This window comes from Chrysochloris asiatica, unplaced genomic scaffold, assembly GCF_000296735.1.
Source record: "Chrysochloris asiatica unplaced genomic scaffold, ChrAsi1.0 scaffold00070, whole genome shotgun sequence".
NCBI classification, from domain to species: domain Eukaryota; kingdom Metazoa; phylum Chordata; class Mammalia; order Afrosoricida; family Chrysochloridae; genus Chrysochloris; species Chrysochloris asiatica.
In genome coordinates this window covers 15,898,728-15,908,772 of record NW_006408588.1, presented here as the reverse complement: position 1 = coordinate 15,908,772, position 10,045 = coordinate 15,898,728, and the positions used below count along the sequence as shown (strand labels likewise).

General features: G+C 42.1%; 1 protein-coding gene across 2 annotated transcripts in view; it reads left to right on the top strand.

Annotated features, from left to right (window-relative positions):
* The window catches only part of ESRRB (estrogen-related receptor beta), a 180,286-nt gene that overhangs the window by 74,320 nt on the left and 95,921 nt on the right, over positions 1–10,045 (top strand). The window contains exon 2 of one of the 2 annotated variants that reach the window (XM_006864779.1): positions 5,469–5,481. The exons of the other annotated variant lie outside the window; for it this stretch is intronic. The gene's annotated coding sequence lies outside the window, so the exon portion shown is untranslated. The remainder of the gene's footprint in view (positions 1–5,468; positions 5,482–10,045) is intronic. 2 annotated transcript variants of the gene reach the window in all.

Below are 10,045 nucleotides of genomic sequence, written 5' to 3'. Positions count from 1 at the left end.
TGTTATTCTTCAAGGTAGCATAATATTCCATTGTGTGTATGTACCACAGTTTGTTTATCCATTCTTCAGTTGATGGGCACTTTGGCTGTCACCATCTTTTTGCTATTGTACATAGTGCTGCTATGAACATTGGAGTTCATATATCTACTCATGTTATAGCTCGTATTCCTTGTGAGTAAATACCAAGTAGAAGAATTGCTGGATCATAAGGTATTTCTATTTTCAAACTTCTGAGGAAGTGCCATATTGCTTTCCAGAGAGGCTGGACCATTTTGCAGTCCCACCAACAATGCAGGAGTGTCCCATCTCTCCACATCCCACCATCATTAATGGTCCTCCTCTTTTTTGATCTTTGCTGTTATTGCTGGTGTGAGATAATGTCTCATTGTTGTTTTGATTTGCATCTCTCTGATGGCTAGTAATCGAGAACATTTCTTCATATGTTTTTTGGTTGCCTGGATCTCCTCTTTGGTGGAGTGTCTGTTCATGTCCTGTGCCCATTTTTTTATTGGGTTATTTGTCTTTTTCTTGTAGAGGTGTTGTGGTTTCCTATATATTTTAGAAATGAGTCCCTTGTCTGATGTGTCATTGCAAAAGATTTTATCCCATTTTGTAGGTTCCTGTTTTACTCTTCTGGTGAAGTTTTTGATGCACAAAAGTCTTTAATTTTTAGCATGTCCCAACCATAATATCAATGGCACTTAACAACAACAAATAACATATTTTGTCTACTTTTGTTTGTGCAGTTTTCAAAATGTTTGGTAGTCTGTGTATTCCGTGTATTAGAGCCCTCACATTTGTCCCAATTTTTTCAATGATGACGTTCATAATTTTGGGATTCACATTTAGGTCTTTAATCCATGCTGAATTAGGTTTTGTATAAGGACTGAGGTGAAGGTCTAACTTCCATCTTTTGCTATCGCTTTCCAGTTCTGCCAGCACCATCTGTTGAAGAGAATATCGCCTCCCCATGCGATATATTTAGGTACTTTGTCAAAAATCAGTTGGCTGTATGTGGATAGGTTAACTTCTGGATTCTCAATTCTGTTCCATTGATCAATACATCTTTCATTGTAACAGTACCAAGCAGTTTTGACCACTGTAGCCGTGTTATAAATTTTGAAGTCAGGGAGTGAGAGGTTTCCAACCGTATTCTTCTTCTTAAGCAGTTCTTTGCTTATCCTGGGTCTCTTTTCTTTCTTCTTTTTTTTCTTAAATGATTTATTGTGAATTATGTGACAGTTTACATGGGAGAACATTAGTTTTACATTCATTCTATCGTATATCATCTCATTGGCCTCTTTCCTTTTCATATAAAGTTTGTAATTGTTTTTTCCATCTCCCTGAAGAATGTCATTGGAATCTGGATTAGGATTGCATTATATGTGTAAATTGCTTTGGGCAGTATTGACATTTTCACAATGTTAAGCATTCCTATCCAGGAACATGGTATGTTCTTCCATTTTTGTAGGTCTCTTTTGGTTTCTTGTAGTAGTGTTTTGTAGTTTTCTTTGTATAAGTCCTTTGTTTCTCTGGTTACATTTATTCCTAGATATTTTATCCTTCGGGCAGCTATTGTAAATGGTATTGCTTTCCTAAGGTCCTTTTCAATGCTGTCATTTTTGGTATAGAGGAATCCAGCTGATTTTTGTATGTTTATCTTATACCCTGCCACTTTGCTGAATCTTCCAATGAAGTCTAGTAGCTTTTTTCCAGAGTCTTTGGGGTTTTCTACGTATAGGATCATAATGTCTGCAAATAGAGATTTTTACTTCCTCTTTGCCAATTTGGATGCCTTTAAATTCTCTGTCTTGCCGTATAGCTCTTGCTAAGACTTCCAGCACAATATTGATAAGGAGTGATGACAAAAGGCATCCTTGTCTGGTTCCTGTTCGCAGAGAGAAGGCTATCATTTTCTCTCCATTGAGAATAATGTAGGCTGTTGGTTTTGTATATATGCTCTTAATTATGTTGAGGAATTTCCCTTCAATTCCTACTTTGTTGAGTGTTTTTATCAGGAATGGATGTTGGATTTTGTTAAATGACATTTCTGCATCAATCGATATGATCATGTGGTTCTTTTCCTTTTTCTTATTTATATGGTGAATTACGTTGATTATTTTCTAATGTTGAACCATCCTTACATTCCTGATATGAATCCCACTTGATCATGATGTGTTATCTTTTTGATGTGCTGCTAGATTCTGTTGGCTAGGATTTTGTTGAACATGTTTGCATCTATGTTCATGAGGGATATTGGTCTATAGTTTTCTTACTTAGTGGTGTCCTTCCCTGGTTTTGGTATGAGGGTTATGCTTGCTTCATAAAATGTATTAGGAATTTTCCATCCTCCTCTATCTTCTGAGAATAATTTGAGTAGAATTGGTGACAGCTCTTCCCTGAATGTTTGGTAGTACTCATCAGTGGAGCCATCTGGGTCTGGACTTCTTTTGGTTGGGAATTTTTTGATGACCTGATCAATTTATTGTTTTGTTATGGGTCAGTTCAGGTTTTCTACTTCACTCTGTGTAAGTTTGGGTAGGTTGTGTTTTTCTAAAAATGTATCCATCTCTTCTAAGTTTTCAAATCTGTTGGAGTATAACTCTTCATAGTATTCTGTTATCCTTTTGATTTCCTTTGGTTCAGTTGTGACATCGCCCGTGTGGTTTCTAAAGCATATTATTTGTGTCTTCTCCCTCTTTTGTTAGGTTTGCCTATGGTCTGTCAATTTTGTTAATCCTTTAAAAGAACGAACTTCTTGTCCTGTTGATTCTTTCTATAGTTTTTCTGTTTTCTATCTCAGTTCTCCTCTACTTTGAGGAGGCAGCTGGTCCCAATCATATTTTGAGTGCCTTCCAGCCTGAGGGACTCATCTTTCAGTGCTATAGCTGACAGTATTCTGCTGCCACTCATAATGGTTTTAAAAAAGATATTTGCAATGAGGAAGTCAATGGTCTTGCAAAATGATGCTATCTACAGTGTCCCACTGCTCTTCATGAGGGTTTCAGTGACTAAACATTGGGAAGTAGTCCTCCTTTCCTTCTTCCTAGTCTACTTTAGTCTGGAAGCTCAGCTTCCAGAATCACAGCAAAACGCAAATCACCATAGTATGACAACCTGACAGACAAGTGGTAGACTCACCAAACTAGTATACAGAACATTATTTTAAAGACAATTGATGACGTTGTAGGAGGCACCTTTTTCTGATTTGCACAAAGCATCTGCCAGCAGTGGTACTGCCCTGTGGGCTGCGCTCAGGACTTTGAAGAAAGACTGGATGCACCCAGCTGTTCTAGGCAGCCACTCCTCTCCCAGTCTGTCCCCTCCTGGACTGGCAGAACCTCTCTTCTCATTATGATGGATGTTGCCTGGAAAATCGTGGATAAAAAGCCCCAATTGAAAGGCACTAATTACTCATCATTATTTTCCATGCCATAATTTGTGTGGAAGGAGATTTCCATCAGTTGTCTGGGGTCAGCCCGGTTTTGACTAATCTTTCTAATGACAAGACGTTTAATTACTGATCTTTGCCTGAGCTCCAGTGGGCACTGAAGGAAGCAGGGGATCACAGATGCCAGTGTTCTGATGGGTCATTTTGCCACCAGGGGTCCTTAAGGGTTCCCTAAAGAGAGGAGGAAAAAGAGAGTGTGAGGAAATTATTTCTGAGGAGGCCAAACAATCTAAATACCACAGAAATAAAGCGACAAGGAGCCTTGATACATACTACCTTGAAAAATTATGCTGAATGAAATAAATCATCACAGAAGGACCAATATTATATGATCCCCTCATACAAAATATCCCAAATCAGCAAACATGTTGTTGTGCTTAAGTGCCATCAAGTCAGTTCTGACTTGTAGTGACCCTGTATAGTGTTTCTGAGGAGCGGCTGGTGGGTTTGAATTGCAGACCATATGCTTCACAGGCCAGTGCTGATCCTACGGTACCACACCAGGAGCCAAAATATTTAGAGACTAAGTGCTGTGTTGGAAGAAGTATAGCTGGAATGCTCCTTAGGTGCCAAGATGGCCAGGGTATGTCTCTCATATTTCAGATATATTATCAGGGCGTACCAGTTTCTAGAGAAGGACATCATGTTTGGTCAAGTGGTGGTGGTGTGCCGTGGAGTTGATTCTGACTCATAGTGACCCTGCATAGGGTTTCCGAGGCTATAAATCTTTACAGGAGCAGAAAGCCTCATGTTTCTCCTGCGGAACAGCTTGTAGTTTCAAACTGCTGACCTTGAGGGTAGCAGCCTGATTCTTAACCACTATGCTACCAGAACTCCTTTGGTAAAGTGGAGAGATAGCAAAAAAGAGGAAGACTCCCAATGAGATGGATTGGCACAGTGGCAGCAGCAAGTTTAACAATTGTGAGGTTGGCGCAGGACCAGGCAGTGTTTCATTCTGTTGTGCATAAGATCACTGTGAATCCGAATCAACTTGGTGGCATCTAACAACAACACACTTTGCTAGTGGTTACCTGGATGGGTCAGAGGGGGTAGGGAGAGATGAGAACTCAATGCTTATGTGACATTGAACTTTTTAAAGGAAGGGTGACATTTGAACAATTGTTGGTGCTGTTGTTAGAAGCTGTTGAGTTGGTTCTGACCCATAGCGACCCTGTATAGGGTTTCCAAGGAGTGGCTGGTGAGCTTGAACCGCCGACCTTGTGGGTTCAAATGACTCTGCAGTCTAGCGCGTTAACCCACAGTGCCACAGCAGGGACAACATAATGAATGTAATTCAAGTCACTGAAACTGTACTTGGGAAGAGTGTTGCAATGTCAAATGTTTGGTTGCACAATTCAGTATTTGTTACCACAGTTCACAAAAGAAAAAAAGTTCTTAAAAATTCATCCGCTGCAGGCAAGGGGCTGTGTTGCCCACCTGGTGATGAAGTATGGTGGATGGGCTGCTGTTCTGAATCAGCTACTTCTCCTGAGTAGTTCATGAACTCACTGTATCTCTGAACCCCACCCACACATCTAACCAGCCAGACTGCCTTGTTAATAACTTTGAACCAGTCTGTCATCTAAAAGGGAAAGGATACTAGAGAAGGGAGGGAAATTGCTGACAACTTCTGGCTTGGTGATTCCAGCTGACCTGGCATGTGTCTATGCAGAGAAATATGTCTATGATTGAAAGCTGAAAGATAAACAGGTACACGGTTAGTCATACAGGAATGATATAAACAAAAACAAATAGACAAAACTCTCCACCATTTATGAAAACAGGCAGTTCAGATCCCTAGGGGAAAGGTCAATGGGAATTAGTGACATGTGAATTTAGAAAGTAAATATCTCATGAATGGATCTCAGATGCACAGAACTGGATTAATTGGAAGCCTTGGTTTGTGATGTTTCTCATCAATGAGCTGCCCCTCCTTCACTCCCTCCCCCCTCCCTCCCTTTCTCCTTTCTCCCTCCCTTCCTCTTCCATTCCTTCCTTCTGTCTACGTTGTAGATAGACAGCTAGCTGCTGTGGAGTCAACTCTGACTCACAGTGATCCCATATACAACAGAACACAGTGTTCTGGTCCTGTGCCACCTTCATGATCACTGTGTGTTCAAGTGCCCGTGTTGAGGCTGCTGTGCTGACCTGTCTCCACCAGGGGCTCCTTTGCCCTCGTTGGTTCTCTACTTCACCAAACATGATGTTCTCCTTTAGGATTGATCCCTGCTAGTGTGGTAGCGTAGTGGTTATGAATTGGGCTGCTAACCTCAGGGTCAGCAGTTTGAAACTACCAGCTGTTCCACGGGAGAAAGATGAGGCTTTCTGCTCCTGTAAAGATTTACAGCCTCAGAAACCCTGTGCAGGGTCGCTATGAGTTGGAACTGACTCCACGGCACATAACAACAACAGCAACAAGTGTGGCGCTGTGGGTTAATGTGTCAGACTGCAAAGCCATTTGAATTGCAAGGTCAGTGGTTCAAGCTCACCAGCTGCTCCTCGGAAACCCTATAAGGGTCGCTATGGGTCGGAATCAACTTGACAGCTCTTAACAACAACAACAATGACATGCATAAGGAATCCTGGTGTGACACTGTGGGGTAATGCACCAGATTGCAAAGCTGTTTGAACTGCAAGGTCAGTGGTTCAAGCTCACCAGTCACTCCTCGGAAACCCTGTACATGGTTGCTATGGGTCAGAACCGACTTGATGGCACTTAGCAACAACAACAATGACATGCATAAAGCAAGCGAGTTGGACAATGTTTTGTTGTGATCTATAAGGTTTCTGGTAGCGTAGTGGTTACGAATTGGGCTGCGAACCTTAAGGTCAGCGGTTCGAAACTACCAGCCGCTCCGCGGGAGAAAGATGAGGCTTTCTACTCCCGTAAAGATTTACACCCTCGGAAACCCTGTACAGGGTCGCTATGGGTCGGAACCGACTAGACGGCACTTAACAACAACAACAACATAAGGTTTTCAGCAGCTAATTTTCAGAAGTAGATCAGGCTTTTCTTCCTAGTCTATCTTAGTCTGGAAGCTCCACTGAAACTTGCTGATATTTAAAATACCTGTGGTATAGATTCCAGCCCACCACTTGTCGGTCAGTTTGTCGTACTGTGGTGGCTTGTGTGTTGCTGTGATGCTGGAAGCTATGACACCAGTATTTTAAATACTAGCAGGGTCACCCATGGTGGACAGGCTTCAGCGGGGCTTCTACTCTAAGACAGACTGGGAAGAAGGAGAGGCAGACCATTTCTCAAGGTTTAGCCACTGAAAAATCTTAGGAATAGCAGTGAAACACTGTCAGATATAGTACCAGAAGATGAGCCCCTCAGGTTGGAAGACGCTCAAAATACGACTGGGGAAGAGCTGCGCCTTCAAAGTAGAGCTGGCCTTAATGATGAGAATGGAGCAAAAGTTTTTGGGACCTTCATTTGCTGATGTGGTATAGCTCAAAAGGGGAAGAAACAGCTGTAAACATTCATTAGTAATCAGAACATGGAATGTATGAACCTGGAAGTTGTCAAAAATGAAATGTAATACACAAAGGTAGGTATCCTAGGCATTGTTTTGTTATTAAGTGCCATCTAGTCTATTCTGATTCATAGCGACCCTATATAGGATATCCGAGGTGCAGCTATTGGGTTTGAACTGTGACTTTGTGGTTCACAGTCCAGTGTTGATCCTACAGTGTGACACCAGAAGTCCTAAGCTGAAATAAGCTAGTATTGGACATTTTGAATCCAACAATCATATAGTTTACTATGCTGGGAATGACAAATTGAAGAGGAATGGTGTCATATTCATCATGTAAAAGAACATTTCAAGGTCTATCTTAAAATACAGTGCTGTCTGTGATAGAATAATATCCATACACCTACAAGGAAGACCAGTTAATACCATTATTATTCAAATTCATGCACCAACCACTGAAGCCAGTGAACTTACCAACTTCCTCAGTCTGAAATTGATCAAACAAGTAATCAAGATGCATTGATAATTACTGATGATTAGACTGCAAAAGCTGAAAACAAAGGAAAGTTTGAGGTAGTTGAAAAATATGGCCTTGGTGATAGAAATTATGTTGGAGATTGCATGGCAAAATTTTGCAAAGCCAATCAATTATTCATTTTTTCAACACCACCAAAGATGACTATACACATGGACCTCACCAAATGGAATACACAGGAATGAAATTGACTACATCTGTGGGGAAATACAGTGGAAAAGCTCAAACATCATCAGCCAAAACAAGGCCGGGGCAGACTGCTTGCTCATATGTTTAGATTGAGGCTGAAGAAAATTAAAACAAGTCCATGATAGCCAAAATATGACCTTAAATATATCCCACCTGAATTTAGAGACCACCTCAAGAACAGATCTGATGTGTTAGACACTAATGACCGAAGATCAGAAGAGTTGTGGGATGACATAAGAACATCATCATACAGGAAGCAAGCAAAAGGTCATTGAAAAGACAGGAAAGAAAGACAAGGCCAACATGATGGACGGGGAGCATCTGTACTTCACGAAGCTTCTTTCTAGTCAGCCTCCCAATTGGCCACCTTGAAGGGGACAGGTCTCTGGGACTCCAACTTTAAAGTTTATGATTGTCTCTTGCTGGTACCCTGGAATTTCTCTTCTCCTAGACATTCATGGCAAAACAGTTTGATAGTCTGAGTTTCTTTTGAAGGAAGAGAGAAAATTCCATCATTTGGGTGCTACCTGGCCAGAGGCAGGTATAGATTCTAGTAAGCTCAGATAGCCCTGCCGGTCAGGCCCCTCGGGGGAAGCTAAGAGGGCATGGAGCAGAGCTGGTAGGGGCAGGAAGGAGGCCGCACTTCATCAGATGGTGGTGAAATTGAGGCCAGGGCTTCTCGGGCTGAGCTCCTGCTACACATGAGTCAAAGGCAAAATGACACCTCCAGGCCTTCGCCCACTCAAAGGCTTGGATGAGGCATCTGCTCCCTACTACTAGAATCAATAGTTATTGATCAAAGTGGGAGCTGGGTTCTAGCCAACTACAGATGATTGACTTGACAAGTGTCCCCACTTTCCAGAGCACAAGCATCAGCTGCCACCCACCCTAACCCCAAGGCTGCACTTTCTCTTGGTCGCCCTCCCCATGGTCGGATTTTGGACCTTCACATCAGTGCTCCACCATTGCCACCTTAGGTCCTATCCCAATCTCCCTTCCTTTCAGCTTTCCCTCCTCTCCTCCTATTGCCCCCCAGCTTCCACATTCTGGAGTCATCCTTGGTCTTTCTGTTGTCTCTATTCAGTGACTGCATACTTCATTTTATCCAGTCCCAGCTCCCATCCCCTTGCCCACCTCTTCTTTTGATAGTTGGTTGGTGCTTCTCAACTGGGGAGATTTTGCTTCCCGACCTCCTGCCCAGAGAACATGTGACAACATATGGAGACATTGTTGGTTTTCACAACTGAGGGGAAGGGTATTACTGGCATCTAATGGGTACAGACCAAGGAGGCTGCTTAACATCTTACAGTGTCCTGGGCAGTCCCACCCCCATCAACCAACAATTATCTAGCCCTAAATGTCCCCAGTGCTGCATCTGAGGAAGTGTGTTCTCAGCTGCTGGTGAAGATTGAGCCCCATGGGCTGTGGGCTTTGCATAGGAAGCTAAAGTGGCCCTGAGTTTTGTTTCCTCCTCCTTCTGCAGTTACAGTTTCCAACTTTCTGCCTTTTCCTAGACCTCCTTCCCACTGGCTCTCAACCTTCGCTTCCTGAATCTCCCACTTGAACTGAGGGGGCTGTGGGAGATGAAGAAGTGTCTTCCCTCATTCACCTTTCCTCACTGCCACCTGTAACTTTCCCATATGCATGTCTCCCTTCCCTTCTCTTCTTACTGCTTACCAGCCTTCTCTGTGTGGGCTCCTAGGAGCTGGTGCCCATGGGAGACTGCCCACCCTGCTCCTGTTTGCACTGAGAAATGATGGAGCTCTGCCTCCTGGTATAAAGCTAGAGCGTTAAAAAAAAAAAAAAAGCTTTCATTTTTCTCAGCTCAACCATCAACACTCACGGAAGCAGCAGTCAAGAAATCAAACAACATATTGCATTAGGCAAATCTGCTGCATAAGACCTCTTAAAATGTTCAAGAGCAGAGATGTCAGTTTAAGGAATAAGGTGCATTTGACCCAAGCCATGGTATTTTCAGTAACCTCAGATGACAGGCTCAGAGGATGTGACAACAAAATGACTGTTTATAACATTTCTGTACAATCTTTCACCAGAAATGTATTATTTTTTAAATAAAAATAGCCTTTAAGTTAGTTATGACAACAAAAAGATTTTTGGTAAGCCTGCAAGGCTAAAGCTATATATCATGATTTGCTTTTTGAATCTTCTAATGTGCTATGGTCACAGCTGCCATTATTCCCAATTAGAATGATGTTTCCAATCTGGTGATTTTGTGTACATTCGCTATAAGTACATGATGTTTTTGTTGTTTTTGTACTTGTTGATTTTGTAACACTTTCTGGTGTTTAGCTACCCCAATGTGGCAATCAGTATTTGTAGACCTATAGCCATAATTTTTTTTGAGAATGAAGTTGTAATTAAAGGAGGCAAATA